This window comes from Oncorhynchus keta, unplaced genomic scaffold, assembly GCF_023373465.1.
Source record: "Oncorhynchus keta strain PuntledgeMale-10-30-2019 unplaced genomic scaffold, Oket_V2 Un_contig_9575_pilon_pilon, whole genome shotgun sequence".
Classification (NCBI taxonomy): domain Eukaryota; kingdom Metazoa; phylum Chordata; class Actinopteri; order Salmoniformes; family Salmonidae; genus Oncorhynchus; species Oncorhynchus keta.
Genome location: NW_026290599.1, coordinates 1 through 17501, shown reverse-complemented (window position 1 = coordinate 17501; position 17501 = coordinate 1). Strand labels below are relative to the sequence as shown.

At 45.3% G+C, this 17501-nt stretch overlaps 2 long non-coding RNA genes across 61 annotated transcripts; both read left to right on the top strand.

The window, feature by feature from the left end:
- Positions 1-1767: 1767 nt before the first annotated feature.
- LOC127927135 (uncharacterized) lies at positions 1768-7466 on the top strand. 34 transcript variants are annotated; one of them, XR_008126276.1, is made up of 8 exons: positions 2224-2238; positions 2533-2599; positions 2664-2695; positions 2859-2957; positions 3087-3236; positions 3749-3868; positions 6541-6789; positions 7368-7466. It is a non-coding gene; the product is annotated as an uncharacterized LOC127927135 (long non-coding RNA). The 34 variants fall into 34 exon arrangements; XR_008126268.1 differs by having other exon boundaries at positions 3055-3236; XR_008126263.1 differs by having other exon boundaries at positions 3023-3236.
- Positions 7467-8286: 820 nt separating this feature from the next.
- On the top strand, positions 8287-17179 carry LOC127927136 (uncharacterized). 27 transcript variants are annotated; one of them, XR_008126287.1, is made up of 10 exons: positions 8287-8398; positions 8686-8739; positions 8872-8951; positions 9058-9243; positions 10815-10979; positions 11645-11698; positions 11858-11883; positions 14688-14774; positions 15637-15723; positions 17094-17173. It is a non-coding gene; the product is annotated as an uncharacterized LOC127927136 (long non-coding RNA). The 27 variants fall into 27 exon arrangements; XR_008126292.1 differs by lacking the exons at positions 11645-11698; positions 11858-11883; positions 14688-14774 and adding an exon at positions 12314-12367 and having other exon boundaries at positions 15611-15723; XR_008126288.1 differs by lacking the exons at positions 11645-11698; positions 11858-11883; positions 15637-15723 and adding an exon at positions 12314-12367 and having other exon boundaries at positions 14688-14800.
- Positions 17180-17501: the final 322 nt, after the last annotated feature.

Sequence of the window (17501 nt, the reverse complement as noted above, 5' to 3'; positions counted from 1 at the left end):
GGATGGAGTGAGGGATGAGGGGGAGAGAATGGGGAGGGATGAGGAGAGGATGGATGGATGGAGTGAGGGATGAGGGGGAGAGAATAGGGAGGGATGAGGAGATGGATGGATGGATGGAGGGATGAGGGGGATGAGGGGGAGGGATGAGGAGAGGATGGATGGATGGAGTGAGGGATGAGGGGGAGAGAATAGGGAGGGATGAGGGAGGATGGATGGAGTCAGGGATGAGGGGGGGAATGGGAGGGATGAGGAGAGGATGGATGGATGGAGTGAGGGATGAGGGGAGAGAATGGGGAGGGATGAGGAGAGGATGGATGGATGGAGGAGGGATGAGGGGGAGAGAATAGGAGGGATGAGGAGAGGATGGATGGATGGATGAGGGATGAGGGGAGGGATGAGGAGAGGATGGATGGATGGAGTGAGGGATGAGGGGGAGAGAATAGGGAGGGATGAGGAGAGGATGGATGGATCAGGGATGAGGGGGAAAATGGGGAGGGATGAGGAGAGGATGGATGGATGGAGTGAGGGATGAGGGGGAGAGAATGGGGAGGGATGAGGAGAGGATGGATGGATGGAGTGAGGGATGAGGGGGAGAGAATAGGGAGGGATGAGGAGAGGATGGATGGATGGAATGAGGGATGAGGGGGAGAGAATAGGGAGGGATGAGGAGAGATGGATGGATGGATGGAGTGAGGGATGAGGGATGAGGAGAGAGGATGGGAGTGAGGGATGAGGGGAGAGAATAGGGAGGGATGAGGAGAGGATGGATGGATGGATGGGGATGAGGGGGAGAGAATGGGGAGGGATGAGGAGAGGATGGATGGATGGAGTGAGGGATGAGGGGGAGAGAATAGGAGGGATGAGGAGAGGATGGATGGATGGAGGAGGGATGAGGGGGAGGGATGAGGAGAGGGATGGATGGATGGAGTGAGGGATGAGGGGGAGAGAATAGGGGGAGGGATGAGGAGAGGGATGGAGTCAGGGATGAGGGGGGAATGGGGAGGGATGAGGAGAGGATGGATGGATGGAGCTGAGGGATGGGGGAGAGAATGGGGAGGGATGAGACCACGAGAGGATGGATGGATGGACGCTTGTCTCAGGGATGAGGGGGAGAGAATGGGGAGGGAAATGAGGAGAGGATGGATGGATGGAGTGAGGGATGAGGGGAGAGAATGGGGAGGGATGAGACTTTAGAGGAGGGAGGGATGGGGGAGGGAATAGGGAGGGGCTTTGATATATTAGGTTTATGAGACGTGTGGGGAATCAAAGCAGTGTGAAATCAGGTCCTGACCACGCTCCTGTCTCAGATTGGTGTGAAATAGTCCTGACCACGCTTGTCTCAGAGCGATGCTGAAAATAGTCCTGACCACGCTTGTCTCAGAGCGATGCTGAAATAGTTGACCACGCTTGTCTCAGAACGATGCTGAAATAGTTGACCACGCTTGTCTCAGAGCGATGCTGAAATAGTTGACCACGCTTGTCTCAGAACGATGCTGAAATAGTTGACCACGCTTGTCTCAGAGCGATGCTGAAATAGTTGACCACGCTTGTCTCAGAACGATGCTGAAATAGTTGACCACGCTTGTCTCAGAGCGATGCTGAAATAGTTGACCACGCTTGTCTCAGAGCAATGCTGAAATAGTTGACCACGCTTGTCTCAGAGCGATGCTGAAATAGTTGACCACGCTTCAGGCTTCAAATGTATTATAACGATTGGATGACTTTGGGAGTCGGGTTACCTAACCCTAACCCTCCCCCACAGACTAAGTCAGGTCCTGTATCTCTCCCTCCCAGACTAAGTCAGGTCCTGTATCTCTCCCCACCCAGACTAAGTCAGGTCCTGTATCTCTCTCCCCCCCAGACTAAGTCAGGTCCTGTATCTCTCCCCCGCACAGACTAAGTCAGGTCCTGTATCTCTCCCTCCCAGACTAAGTCAGGTCCTGTATCTCTCCCCAGCCAGACTAAGTCAGGTCCTGTATCTCTCCCCACCCAGACTAAGTCAGGTCCTGTATCTCTCTCCCTCCCAGACGAAGTCAGGTCCTGTATCTCTCCCCCCCCAGACTAAGTCAGGTCCTGTATCTCTCCCTCCCAGACTAAGTCAGGTCCTGTATCTCTCTCCCCTCCCAGACTAAGTCAGGTCCTGTATCTCTCTCCCCCACAGACTAAGTCAGGTCCTGTATCTCTCTCCCCACCCAGACTAAGTCAGGTCCTGTATCTCTCCCCCCCAGACTAAGTCAGGTCCTGTATCTCTCCCTCCCAGACTAAGGCAGGTCCTGTATCTCTCCCTCCCAGACTAAGTCAGGTCCTGTATCTCTCCCCCACAGACTAAGTCAGGTCCTGTATCTCTCCCCCCAGACTAAGTCAGGTCCTGTATCTCTCTCCCCCACAGACTAAGGCAGGTCCTGTATCTCTCCCTCCCAGACTAAGGCAGGTCCTGTATCTCTCTCCCCTCCCAGACTAAGTCAGGTCCTGTATCTCTCTCCCCCACAGACTAAGGCAGGTCCTGTATCTCTCCCCCCCAGACTAAGGCAGGTCCTGTATCTCTCCCTCCCAGACTAAGTCAGGTCCTGTATCTCTCTCCCCACCCAGACTAAGTCAGGTCCTGTATCTCTCCCCCCCAGACTAAGTCAGGTCCTGTATCTCTCCCCCACAGACTAAGTCAGGTCCTGTATCTCTCCCTCCCAGACTAAGTCAGGTCCTGTATCTCTCCCTCCCAGACTAAGGCAGGTCCTGTATCTCTCCCTCCCAGACTAAGTCAGGTCCTGTATCTCTCCCCCACCCAGACTAAGTCAGGTCCTGTATCTCTCCCTCCCAGACTAAGGCAGGTCCTGTATCTCTCCCCTCCCAGACTAAGTCAGGTCCTGTATCTCTCTCCCCACCCAGACTAAGTCAGGTCCTGTATCTCTCCCTCCCAGACTAAGTCAGGTCCTGTATCTCTCCCTCCCAGACTAAGTCAGGTCCTGTATCTCTCCCCCCCCAGACTAAGTCAGGTCCTGTATCTCTCCCTCCCAGACTAAGTCAGGTCCTGTATCTCTCCCTCCCAGACTAAGTCAGGTCCTGTATCTCTCCCTCCCAGACTAAGTCAGGTCCTGTATCTCTCCCTCCCAGACTAAGTCAGGTCCTGTATCTCTCCCTCCCAGACTAAGGCAGGTCCTGTACTGGTGGTAGAAGGAGAGGACAACGCCAGGACCAACCCCTGCTGTTATAACTGTTCTCTCAGGGGCCATTTTGGATTTGTGAGTATCTGTCCGCTCTGTCCCCTATCCCCGAGACAGTGCACTACCCACAGGGCCTCTGGTCAAAAGTAGTGCACTATGTTGGGAATAGGGAGCCATTTTGGATTTGTGAGTATCTGTCCCCTATCCCCTAGACAGTGCACTACCCACAGGGCCTCTGGTCAAAAGTAGTGCACTATGTAGGGAATAGGGGGCCATTTTGGGAAGTACTCCCTGATTCATCTCTACAATACTGTCTGAACTGGACTGGATGTGTGTGTGTGTGTGTGTGTGTGTGTGTGTGTGTGTGTGTGTGTGTGTGTGTGTGTGTGTGTGTGTGTGTGTGTGTGTGTGTGTGTGTGTGTGTGTGTGTGTGTGTGTGTGTGTGTGTCTCTGTCTCTGTCTCTGTCTCTGTCTCTGTCTCTGTCTCTGTCTCTGTCTCTGTGTGTGTGTGTGTGTGTGTGTGTGTGTGTGTGTGTGTGTGTGTGTGTGTGTGTGTGTGTGTGTGTGTCTGTGTGTGTGTGTGTGTGTAGGACTGCTCAGTGAGGAGGATGTTTGGGTGTTTCCCTCCCAACTCTCCCTTCATCAACCAATATGACTCTCGCCTCTCCATCCGCAACCGAGATTACCCTGAGCTCAGCTCAGAGTTCAAGGTACACACACACACACACACACACACACACACACACACACACACACACACACACACACACACAGTCACCTCAACACACACACACACACCTCAACACACACACACCAGACACACACACACCCTCCCACACTACAGGTCCCACACACACACACACACACACACACACACACACACACACACACACACACACACACACACACACACACACACACACACACACACACACACCACACACACACACACACACACACACACACTCAAACTCAGCACAGACACCTCATTACACAGACACCTCATTACACACTAAACTCTCTCCATCCCTCTCTCCCTCCATCCCTCTGTGTCTCTCCATCCTCTGTGTCTCTCTCTCCATTCCTCTCTCTCTCTCCATCCCTCTGTGTCTCTCTCTCCATCCCTCTCTCTCTCTCCATCCCTCCATCTCTCTCTCTCTCTCTCCATCCCTCTGTGTCTCTCTCTCCATCCCTCCATCTCTCTCTCTCTCCCCATCCCTCTGTGTCTCTCTCTCCATCCCTCCATCTCTCTCTCTCCATCCTCTGTGTCAGGTCCTCTCTCCATCCCTCCGTCTCTCTCTCTCCCATCCTCTGTCTCTCTCTCTCATCCCTCTGTGTCTCTCTCTCCCATTCCTCTCTCTCTCTCCATCCCTCTGTGTCTCTCTCTCCATCCCTCCGTCTCTCTCTCTCTCCATCCCTCTGTCTCTCTCTCTCCATCCCTCCATCTCTCTCTCTCTCTCTCCATCCCTCTCTCTCTCTCTCTCCATCCCTCCGTCTCCTCTCTCTCTCCATCCCTCTGTGTCTCTCTCTCCATCCTCTGTGTCTCTCTCTCCATCCCTCCGTCTCTCTCTCTCTCCATCCCTCCGTCTCTCTCTCTCTCCATCCCTCTGTCTCTCTCTCCCTCCCTCTCTCTCTCTCTCTCTCTCTCTCTCTCTCTCTCTCTCTCTCTCCCTCCCTCTCTCTCTCTCTCCATCCCTCTCTCTCTCTCCCTCCCTCTCTCTCTCTCTCTCTCTCTCTCTCTCTCTCTCTCTCTCTCTCTCCCTCTCTCTCTCTCTCTCCATCCCTCTCTCTCTCTCCATCCCTCTCTCTCTCTCCATCCCTCTCTCTCCTCTCTCTCCATCCCTCTCTCTCTCTCCATCCCTCTCTCTCCCTCCATCCCTCTCTCCATCCCTCTCTCTCTCTCTCCATCTCTCGCTCTCTCTCTCTCCATCTCTCGCTCTCTCTCTCTCCATCCCTCTGTCTCTCTCTCCATCCCTCTGTCTCTCTCTCCATCCCTCTCTCTCTCTCCATCCCTCTCTCTCCCTCCATCCCTCTCTCTCTCCATCTCTCACTCTCTCTCTCTCCATCCCTCTGTCTCTCTCTCCATCCCTCTGTCTCTCTCTCCAATCCCTCTCTCTCTCCATCCCTCTCTCTCCATCCCTCTCTCTCTCCATCCCACTCTCTCTCCATCCCTCTGTCTCTCTCTTCATCCCTCTGTCTCTCTCTCCATCCCTCTCTCTCCCTCCATCCCTCTCTCTCTCTCCATCCCTCTCTCTCTCATCTCAGTCGCTCTCTCTCTCTCCATCCCTCTGTCTCTCTCTCCATCCTTCTCTCTCTCCGCATCCCTCTCTCTCTCTCTCTCCTCCCATCCCTCTCTCTCTCTCTCCCTCCATCCCTCTCTCTCTCTCCATCCCTCTCTCTCTCCATCCCTCTCTCTCTCCATCCCTCTCTCTCTCCATCCTCTCTCTCTCTCCATCCCTCTCTCTCCCTCCCATCCCTCTCTCTCTCTCCATCCCTCTCTCTCTCTCATCCATCTCTCTCTCCCTCCATCTCTCTCTCTCTCTCCCTCTCTCTCTCTCTCTCTCTCTCTCTCTCTCTCTCTCTCTCTCTCCATCTCTCTCTCTCTCTCCATCCCTCTCTCTCTCTCCATCCCTCTCTCTCTCTCTCTCCATCCCTCTCTCTCTCTCTCTCCATCCCTCTCTCTCTCCCTCCATCCCTCTCTCTCCCTCCATCCCTCTCTCCATCCCTCTCTCTCTCTCTCCATCTCTCGCTCTCTCTCTCCATCTCTCGCTCTCTCTCTCTCCCATCCCTCTGTCTCTCTCTCCATCCCTCTGTCTCTCTCTCCATCCCTCTCTCTCTCCATCCCTCTCTCTCCCTCCATCCCTCTCACTCTCTCACCATCTCTCACTCTCTCTCTCTCCATCCCTCTGTCTCTCTCTCCATCCCTCTGTCTCTCTCTCCATCCCTCTCTCTCTCCCATCCTCTCTCTCCCTCCATCCCTCTCTCTCTCTCTCCATCCCACTCTCTCTCCATCCCTCTGTCTCTCTCTTCCATCCCTGTCTCTCTCTCCATCCTCTCTCTCCCTCCATCCCTCTCTCTCTCTCCATCCTCTCTCTCTCATCTCTCGCTCTCTCTCTCTCCATCCCTCTGTCTCTCTCTCCATCCTTCTCTCTCTCCATCCCTCTCTCTCTCTCTCTCCTCCATCCTCTCTCTTCTCTCTCTCCCTCCATCCTCTCTCTCTCTCTCCATCCTCTCTCATCCCTCCTCCCATCCCTCTCCCTCTCTCTCTCCATCCCTCTCTCTCCCTCCATCCCTCTCTCTCTCTCTCCATCCCTCTCTCTCTCTCCATCCCTCTCTCTCTCTCCATCCATCTCTCTCTCCCTCTCCATCTCTCTCTCTGTAGAGTTGAAAGATGCAGGCCTGTTTCCGTGTCAGGTCTCACCAGACGGTGACGCCCGAGACGATCCGCCGGGCAAACGCCAGAGAACCGACTCTAACCCGAGCTACAGGCCGTACCAGAACTACCCCCCTAAACCCTACCATAGTGCTACTCCTAGCCGTACCCACATCAGGTTCAGCGGAGGCCAGGAGAAACCCTGGACTCCTAAACGCAAACTAAAGGAGAGCAGAGAGGGGAAGCGCTTCACTCCAGGTACCATCTTCTAGTTGTATTAATGTGGACCGTAATGGGATTTTAGTCTGCTCTGGGATCTGTTAGTCTGCTCTGGGATCTGTTAGTCTGCTCTGGGATCTGTTAGTCTGCTCTAGGATCTGTTAGTCTGCTCTAGGATCTGTTAGTCTGCTCTAGGATCTGTTAGTCTGCTCTGGGATCTGTTAGTCTGCTCTGGGATCTGTTAGTCTGCTCTAGGATCTGTTAGTCTGCTCTAGGATCTGTTAGTCTGCTCTGGGATCTGTTAGTCTGCTCTGGGATCTGTTAGTCTGCTCTAGGGTCTGTTAGTCTGCTCTAGGATCTGTTAGTCTGCTCTGGGATCTGTTTGATTTGCTATCGGCTGCTTTAATCAGACCTCTCCTCTCCTCTCCCTTTCTCCTCTACCCTCCACCATTCCATTCCTCCCTCCTCTCCCCCTCCTCTCCTTCCCTCCTTCTCTCCTTTTCTTTCCTCCCCTCCTCTCCCCTCTCCTCTCCTTCCCACCTCTCCTTCCTTCCTCTCCCACCTCTCCTTCCCTCCTCCCCACCTCCCCTCTTTCCCCACCTCTCCCTAACCCACAGCTTCAGCCACGCCCAAATCCAACATGGCTGACAGGAACCAGCCGGGAGTCAGGAAAGGCAGAAGAAGAAAACGGAAAACGGCCAAAAACAAAATGGCCGCAGACGAGTCTCTTGACTTCCCTCTGAGGACAAGGCCCCTCCACCAAGAGGAAGAAGAAGAAGGGGCCCAAGGGCCCTCCCCTCGGCCGGAGCCCCTCCTACCTTCCATCCCAGGCCCCGCCTCCCCCACCCCTGACCGTCTGTTTGGGGCGGCGGCGAAGGATCGTTAGTGAGAAGAAGAAGAAGAAGAAGAGAGAGAACGGGAGGGACAGGAAGGCTGCTAAGGAGGAGAAGTTGTTTCCCACGGACGAAAACCTGTTCCTCATCAAACAGAGGAAACCTAGGAGATAAGATAAGGAGAGGGGGGTCCTCATCAAACAGAGGAAACCTAGGAGATAAGATAGGGGGGTCCTCATCAAACAGAGGAAACCTAGGAGATAACATAGGGGGTGTTGTTCCTCATCAAACAGAGGAAACCTAGGAGATAACATAGGGGTGTTGTTCCTCATCAAACAGAGGAAACCTAGGAGATAACATAGGGGGGTGTTGTTCCTCATCAAACAGAGGAAACCTAGGAGATAACATAGGGGGTGTTGTTCCTCATCAGAGGAAACCTAGGAGATAAGGGGGGGGGGGGGTCCTCATCAAACAGAGGAAACCTAGGAGATAACATAGGGGGGTGTTGTTCCTCAACAGAGGAATCCTAGGAGATAAGGGAGGTCCTCATCAAACAGAGGACACCTAGGAGATAAGGGGGGTTGTTCCTCATCATAGGATACCTAGGAGCTAACATGGAGAGGTGTGGGGGGGTAGAGTGCATATGTCATACATTTTGGCAAAGCTTTCATGTACAGTACAAATGTTTGTGTATGCGAGGGAGAGTGTGTGAGAGAGAGAGAGAATTAGTGTGTGTGTGTGTGTGTGTGTGTGTGTGTGTGTGTTGCGGGGAGGGTAAATCTTTGAAGGACTCATTCTGTTTTATTAAAGGAGAGGTTTCACCGTTCTACATCCTGTTAATCTATTAAAGGAGAGGTTTCTGTCAATCTATTAAAGGAGAGGTTTCAGAGACCTGTTATCACCGTTCTAGAGACTACATCCTGTCAATCTATTAAAGGAGAGGTTTCTGAGACCTGTTATCACCGTTCTACATCCTGTTAATCTATTAAAGGAGAGGTTTCTGTCAATCTATTAAAGGAGAGGTTTCAGAGACCTGTTATCACCGTTCTACATCCTGTTAATCTATTAAAGGAGAGGTTTCTGTCAATCTATTAAAGGAGAGGTTTCAGAGACCTGTTATCACCGTTCTACATCCTGTCAATCTATTAAAGGAGAGGTTTCTGTCAATATATTAAAGGAGAGGTTTCTGTCAATCTATTAAAGGAGAGGTTTCAGAGACCTGTTATCACCGTTCTACATCCTGTTAATCTATTAAAGGAGAGGTTTCTGTCAATCTATTAAAGGAGAGGTTTCAGAGACCTGTTATCACCGTTCTACATCCTGTTAATCTATTAAAGGAGAGGTTTCTGTCAATCTATTAAAGGAGAGGTTTCAGAGGCCTGTTATCACCGTTCTACATCCTGTTAATCTATTAAAGGAGAGGTTTCTGTCAATATATTAAAGGAGAGATTTCTGTCAATCTATTAAAGGAGAGGTTTCAGAGACCTGTTATCACCGTTCTACATCCTGTTAATCTATTAAAGGAGAGGTTTCTGTCAATCTATTAAAGGAGAGGTTTCTGTCAATCTATAAAAGGAGAGGTTTCTGTTAATCTATTAAATGAGAGGTTTCAGAGGCCTGTTATCACCGTTCTACATCCTGTTAATCTATTAAAGGAGAGGTTTCTGTCAATTTATTAAAGGAGAGGTTTCTGTCAATCTATTAAAGGAGAGGTTTCAGAGACCTGTTATCACCGTTCTAGAGACTACATCCTGTTAATCTATTAAAGGAGAGGTTTCTGCCAATCTATTAAAGGAGAGTTTTCAGAGACCTGTTATCACCGTTCTAGAGACTACATCCTGTCAATCTATTAAAGGAGAGGTTTCAGAGACCTGTTATCACCGTTCTACATCCTGTTAATCTATTAAAGGAGAGGTTTCTGTCAATCTATTAAAGGAGAGGTTTCTGTCAATCTATAAAAGGAGAGGTTTCTGTTAATCTATTAAATGAGAGGTTTCAGAGGCCTGTTATCACCGTTCTACATCCTGTCAATCTATTAAAGGAGAGGTTTCTGTCAATTTATTAAAGGAAAGGTTTCTGTCAATCTATTAAAGGAGAGGTTTCTGTTAATCTATTAAAGGAGAGGTTTCAGAGACCTGTTATCACCGTTCTAGAGACTACATCCTGTCAATCTATTAAAGGAGAGGTTTCTGTCAATCTATTAAAGGAGAGGTTTCAGAGGCCTGTTATCACCGTTCTACATCCTGTCAATCTATTAAAGGAGAGGTTTCTGTCAATATATTAAAGGAGAGGTTTCTGTCTATATATTAAAGGAGAGGTTTCAGAGGCCTGTTATCACCGTTCTACATCCTGTTAGTCTATTAAAGGGAGGTTTCTGACAATTTATTAAAGGAGAGGTTTCAGTCAATCTATTAAAGGAGAGGTTTCAGAGACCTGTTATCACCGTTCTACATCCTGTCAATCTATTAAAGGAGAGGTTTCAGTCAATCTATTAAAGGAGAGGTTTCAGTCAATCTATTAAAGGAGAGGTTTCAGAGACCTGTTATCACCGTTCTACATCCTGTCAATCTATTAAAGGAGAGGTTTCAGTCAATCTATTAAAGGAGAGGTTCTGTCAATCTATTAAAGGAGAGGTTTCTGTCAATCTATTAAAGGAGAGGTTTCAGAGACCTGTTATCACCGTTCTAGAGACTACATCCTGTCAATCTATTAAAGGAGAGGTTTCTGTCAATCTATTAAAGGAGAGGTTTCAGAGGCCTGTTATCACCGTTCTACATCCTGTCAATCTATTAAAGGAGAGGTTTCTGTCAATATATTAAAGGAGAGGTTTCTGTCTATATATTAAAGGAGAGGTTTCAGAGGCCTGTTATCACCGTTCTACATCCTGTTAATCTATTAAAGGGGAGGTTTCTGACCATTTATTAAAGGAGAGGTTTCCAATCTATTAAAAGGAGAGGGTTCAGAGACCTGTTATCACCGTTCTACATCCTGTCAATCTATTAAAGGAGAGGTTTCAGAGACCAGTTATCACCGTTCTACATCCTGTTAATCTATTAAAGGAGAGGTTTCTGTCAATCTATAAAAGTAGAGGTTTCTGTTAATCTATTAAATGAGAGGTTTCAGAGGCCTGTTATCACCGTTCTACATCCTGTTAATCTATTAAAGGAGAGGATTCAGAGGCCTGTTATCACCGTTCTAGAGACTACATCCTGTCAATCTATTAAAGGAGAGGTTTCTGTCAATTTATTAAAGGAAAGATTTCTGTCAATCTATTAAAGGAGAGGTTTCTGTCAATCTATTAAAGGAGAGGTTTCTGTCAATCTATTAAAGGAGAGGTTTCAGAGACCTGTTATCACCGTTCTAGAGACTACATCCTGTTAATCTATTAAAGGAGAGGTTTCTGCCAATCTATTAAAGGAGAGTTTTCAGAGACCTGTTATCACCGTTCTACATCCTGTCAATCTATTAAAGGAGAGGTTTCTGTCAATTTATTAAAGGAGAGGTTTCAGTCAATCTATTAAAAGAGGTTTCAGAGGCCTGATATCACCGTTCTACATCCTGTTAATCTATTAAAGGGAGGTTTCTGACAATTTATTAAAGGAGAGGTTTCAGTCAATCTATTAAAGGAGAGGTTTCAGAGACCTGTTATCACCGTTCTACATCCTGTCAATCTATTAAAGGAGAGGTTTCAGTCAATCTATTAAAGGAGAGGTTTCAGTCAATCTATTAAAGGAGAGGTTTCAGAGACCTGTTATCACCGTTCTACATCCTGTCAATCTATTAAAGGAGAGGTTTCAGTCAATCTATTAAAGGAGAGGTTCTGTCAATCTATTAAAGGAGAGGTTTCTGTCAATCTATTAAAGGAGAGGTTTCAGAGACCTGTTATCACCGTTCTAGAGACTACATCCTGTCAATCTATTAAAGGAGAGGTTTCTGTCAATCTATTAAAGGAGAGATTTCAGAGGCCTGTTATCACCGTTCTACATCCTGTCAATCTATTAAAGGAGAGGTTTCTGTCAATATATTAAAGGAGAGGTTTCTGTCTATATATTAAAGGAGAGGTTTCAGAGGCCTGTTATCACCGTTCTACATCCTGTTAATCTATTAAAGGAGAGGTTTCTGTCAATTTATTAAAGGAGAGGTTTCTGTCAATATATTAAAGGAGAGGTTTCTGAGACCTGTTATCACCGTTCTACATCCTGTCAATCTATTAAAGGAGAGGTTTCTGAGACCTGTTATCATCGTTCTACATCCTGTTATCTATTAAAGGAGAGGTTTCTGTCAATCTATTAAAGGAGAGGTTTCTGTCAATCTATAAAAGGAGAGGTTTCTGTTAATCTATTAAAGGAGAGGTTTCAGAGGCCTGTTATCACCGTTCTACATCCTGTCAATCTATTAAAGGAGAGGTTTCTGTCAATTTATTAAAGGAAAGGTTTCTGTCAATCTATAAAAGGAGAGTTTCTGTTAATCTATTAAAGGAGAGGTTTCAGAGGCCTGTTATCACCGTTCTACATCCTGTTAATCTATTAAAGGAGAGGTTTCAGAGGCCTGTTATCACCGTTCTAGAGACTACATCCTGTTAATCTATTAAAGGAGAGGTTTCAGAGGCCTGTTATCACCGTTCTACATCCTGTTAATCTATTAAAGGAGAGGTTTCTGTCAATCTATTAAAGGAGAGGTTTCTGTCAATCTATAAAAGGAGAGGTTTCTGTTAATCTATTAAATGAGAGGTTTCAGAGGCCTGTTATCACCGTTCTACATCCTGTCAATCTATTAAAGGAGAGGTTTCTGTCAATTTATTAAAGGAAAGGTTTCTGTCAATCTATTAAAGGAGAGGTTTCTGTTAATCTATTAAAGGAGAGGTTTCAGAGACCTGTTATCACCGTTCTAGAGACTACATCCTGTCAATCTATTAAAGGAGAGGTTTCTGTCAATCTATTAAAGGAGAGGTTTCAGAGGCCTGTTATCACCGTTCTACATCCTGTCAATCTATTAAAGGAGAGGTTTCTGTCAATATATTAAAGGAGAGGTTTCTGTCTATATATTAAAGGAGAGGTTTCAGAGGCCTGTTATCACCGTTCTACATCCTGTTAATCTATTAAAGGGAGGTTTCTGACAATTTATTAAAGGAGAGGTTTCAGTCAATCTATTAAAGGAGAGGTTTCAGAGACCTGTTATCACCGTTCTACATCCTGTCAATCTATTAAAGGAGAGGTTTCAGTCAATCTATTAAAGGAGAGGTTTCAGTCAATCTATTAAAGGAGAGGTTTCAGAGACCTGTTATCACCGTTCTACATCCTGTCAATCTATTAAAGGAGAGGTTTCAGTCAATCTATTAAAGGAGAGGTTCTGTCAATCTATTAAAGGAGAGGTTTCTGTCAATCTATTAAAGGAGAGGTTTCAGAGACCTGTTATCACCGTTCTAGAGACTACATCCTGTCAATCTATTAAAGGAGAGGTTTCTGTCAATCTATTAAAGGAGAGGTTTCAGAGGCCTGTTATCACCGTTCTACATCCTGTCAATCTATTAAAGGAGAGGTTTCTGTCAATATATTAAAGGAGAGGTTTCTGTCTATATATTAAAGGAGAGGTTTCAGAGGCCTGTTATCACCGTTCTACATCCTGTTAATCTATTAAAGGGAGGTTTCTGACCATTTATTAAAGGAGAGGTTTCAGTCAATCTATTAAAGGAGAGGGTTCAGAGACCTGTTATCACCGCTTCTACATCCTGTCAATCTATTAAAGGAGAGGTTTCAGAGACCAGTTATCACCGTTCTACATCCTGTTAATCTATTAAAGGAGAGGTTTCTGTCAATCTATTAAAGGAGAGGTTTCTGTCAATCTATAAAAGGAGAGGTTTCTGTTAATCTATTAAGGGAGAGGTTTCAGAGGCCTGTTATCACCGTTCTACATCCTGTCAATCTATTAAAGGAGAGGTTTCTGTCAATTTATTAAAGGAAAGGTTTCTGTCAATCTATTAAAGGAGAGGTTTCTGTCAATCTATTAAAGGAGAGGTTTCAGAGACCTGTTATCACCGTTCTAGAGACTACATCCTGTCAATCTATTAAAGGAGAGGTTTCTGTCAATCTATTAAAGGAGAGGTTTCAGAGGCCTGTTATCACCGTTCTACATCCTGTCAATCTATTAAAGGAGAGGTTTCTGTCAATATATTAAAGGAGAGGTTTCTGTCTATATATTAAAGGAGAGGTTTCAGAGGCCTGATATCACCGCTCTACATCCTGTTAATCTATTAAAGGGAGGTTTCTGACAATTTATTAAAGGAGAGGTTTCAGTCAATCTATTAAAGGAGGGTTTCAGAGACCTGTTATCACCGTTCTACATCCTGTCAATCTATTAAAGGAGAGGTTTCAGTCAATCTATTAAAGGAGAGGTTTCAGTCAATCTATTAAAGGAGAGGTTTCAGAGACCTGTTATCACCGTTCTACATCCTGTCAATCTATTAAAGGAGAGGTTTCAGTCAATCTATTAAAGGAGAGGTTCTGTCAATCTATTAAAGGAGAGGTTTCTGTCAATCTATTAAAGGAGAGGTTTCAGAGACCTGTTATCACCGCTCTAGAGACTACATCCTGTCAATCTATTAAAGGAGAGGTTTCTGTCAATCTATTAAAGGAGAGATTTCGAGGCCTGTTACTCACCGTACATCCTGTCAATCTATTAAGGAGAGGTTTCTGTCAATATATTAAAGGAGAGGTTTCTGTCTATATATTAAGGAGAGGTTTCAGAGGCCTGTTATCACCGTTCTACATCCTGTTAATCTATTAAAGGAGGTTTCTGACCATTTATTAAAGGAGAGGTTTCAGTCAATCTATTAAAGGAGAGGGTTCAGAGACCTGTTATCACCCCGTTCACATCCTGTCAATCTATTAAAGGAGAGGTTTCAGAGACCAGTTATCACCGTTCTACATCCTGTTAATCTATTAAAGGAGAGGTTTCTGTCAATCTATTAAAGGAGAGGTTTCTGTCAATCTATAAAGGAGAGGTTTCTGTTAATCTATTAAAGGAGAGGTTTCAGAGGCCTGTTATCACCGTTCTACATCCTGTCAATCTATTAAAGGAGGTTTCTGTCAATTTATTAAAGGAAAGGTTTCTGTCAATCTATTAAAGGAGAGGTTTCAGAGACCTGTTATCACCGTTCTAGAGACTACATCCTGTCAATCTATTAAAGGAGAGGTTTCTGTCAATCTATTAAAGGAGAGGTTTCAGAGGCCTGTTATCACGTCTACATCCTGTCAATCTATTAAAGGGAGAGTTTCTGTCAATATATTAAAGGAGAGGTTTCTGTCTATCCTGTCATATTAAAGGAGAGGTTTCAGGTTTCAGAGGCCTGTTATCACCGTTCTACATCCTGTTAATCTATTAGGGAGAGGTTTCAGTCAATCTATTAAAGGAGATTTATTAAAGGAGAGGTTTCAGTCAATCTATTAAAGGAGAGGTTTCTGTCAATCTATTAAAGGAGAGGTTTCAGAGGCCTGTTATCACCGTTCTACATCCTGTCAATCTATTAAAGGAGGTTTCAGTCAATCTATTAAAGGAGAGGTTTCTGTCAATCTATTAAGGAGAGGTTTCAAAGACCTGTTATCACCGTTCCTACATCCTGTCAATCTATTAAAGGTGAGGTTTCACCGTGTCAATCTATTAAAGGAGAGGTTTCAGAGGCCTGTTATCACCGTTAGAGACTACATCCTGTCAATCTATTAAAGGAGAGGTTTCTGTCAATCTATTAAAGGAGAGGGTTTCTGTCAATCTATTAAAAGGAGAGGTTTCAATCTATTAAAGGAGAGGTTTCAGTTATCACCGTTCTACATCCTGTCAATCTATTAAAGGAGAGGTTTCTGTAAATTTATTAAAGGAGAGGTTTCAGTCAATCTATTAAAGGAGAGTTTCAATCTATTAAAGACCAGAGACTATCACCGTTCTACATCCTGTCAATCTATTAAAGGAGAGGTTTCAGAGACCTGTTATCACCGTTCTAGAGACTACATCCTGTCAATCTATTAAAAGGAGAGGTTTCTGTCAATCTATTAAAGGAGAGGTTTCAGAGACCTGTTATCACCGTTCTAGAGACTACATCCTGTCAATCTATTAAAGGAGAGGTTTCTGTCAATCTATTAAAGGAGAGGTTTCAGAGGCCTGTTATCACCGTTCTACATCCTGTCAATCTATTAAAGGAGAGGATTTGTCAGTATATTAAAGGAGAGGTTTCTGTCAATCTATTAAAGGAGAGGTTGTTATCACCGTTTCTTCTGTCTATTAAAGGAGAGGTATTAAAGGAGAGGTTTCTACAATCTATAAAAGAGAGGTTTCTGTTAATCTATTAAATGAGGTTTCAGAGGCCTGAATACACCGTTCTACATCCTGTTAATCTATTAATGGAGGGAGGTTTCACCATTTAAAGGAGAGGTTTCTGACAAAGAGGTTTCAGAGACTATCACCGTTGTAGAGACAGTCAATCTATTAAAGGAGAGGGTTCAGAGACCTGTTATCACCAGAGACCTGTTACGCTCTACATCCTGTCAATCTATTAAAGGAGAGGTTTCAGAGACCAGTTATCACCGCTTTCTACATCCTGTTAATCTATTAAAGGAGAGGTTTCTGTCAATCTATTAAAGGAGAGGTTTCTGTCAATCTATAAAAGGAGAGGTTTCTGTTAATCTGCCAAAGGAGAGGTTTCAGAGGCCTGTTATCACCGCTCTACATCCTGTCAATCTATTAAAGAGAGGTTTCTAATCAATTTATTAAAGGAAAGGTTTCTGTCAATCTATTAAAGGAGAGGTTTCGTTAATCTATTAAAGGAGAGGTTTCCAGAGACTCGTTATCACCGTTCTAGACTACATCCTGTCAATCTATTAAAAGGAGAGGTTTCTGTCAATCTATTAAAGGAGAGGTCGAGGCCTGTTATCACCGTTCTACCATCCTGTCAATCTATTAAAGGAGAAGCTTTCTGTCAATATATTAAAGGAGAGGTTTCTGTCTATATATTGAAAGGAGAGTTTCAGAGGCCTGTTAGTCACCGTTCTACATCCTGTTAATCTATTAAAGGGGAGGGGTTTCTGACAATTTATTAAAGGAGAGGTTTCAGTCAATCTATTAAAGGAGAGGTTTCAGAGACCTGTTATCACCGTTCTACATCCTGTCAATCTATTAAAGGAGAGGTTTCAGTCAATCTATTAAAGGAGAGGTTTCAGTCAATCTATTAAAGGAGAGGTTTCAGAGACCTGTTATCACCGTTCTACATCCTGTCAATCTATTAAAGGAGAGGTTTCAGTCAATCTATTAAAGGAGAGGTTCTGTCAATCTATTAAAGGAGAGGTTTCAAAGGAGAGGTTTCAGAGACCTGTTATCACCGTTCTAGGAGACTACATCCTGTCAATCTATTAAAGGAGAGGTTTCTGTCAATCTATTAAAAGGAGAGATCAGAGGCCTGTTATCACCGTTCTACATCCTGTCAATCTATTAAAGGAGAGTTTCTGTCAATCTATTAAAGGAGAGGTTTCTGTCAATCTATTAAAGGAGAGGTTTCAGAGACCAGTTATCACCGTTCTACATCCTGTCAATCTATTAAAGGAGAGGTTTCTAAAATTTATTATTAAAGGAGAGGTTTCATTTATTAAAGGAGAGTTTTCAGAGACCAGTTATCAGTTCTACATCCTGTCAATCTATTAAAGGAGAGGTTTCAGAGACCTGTTATCACCGCTCTAGAGACTACATCCTGTCAATCTATTGTAAAGGAGGAGGTTTCAGAGACCAGCTATCACCGCTCGTACATCCGTAATCTATTGTTGGTAGGTTTCTAAGCCACCACAAAGGAGAGGTTTCTGTCAATCTATAAAAGGAGAGGTTTCTGTTAATCTATTAAATGAGAGGTTTCAGAGGCCTGTTATCACCGCTTCTACATCC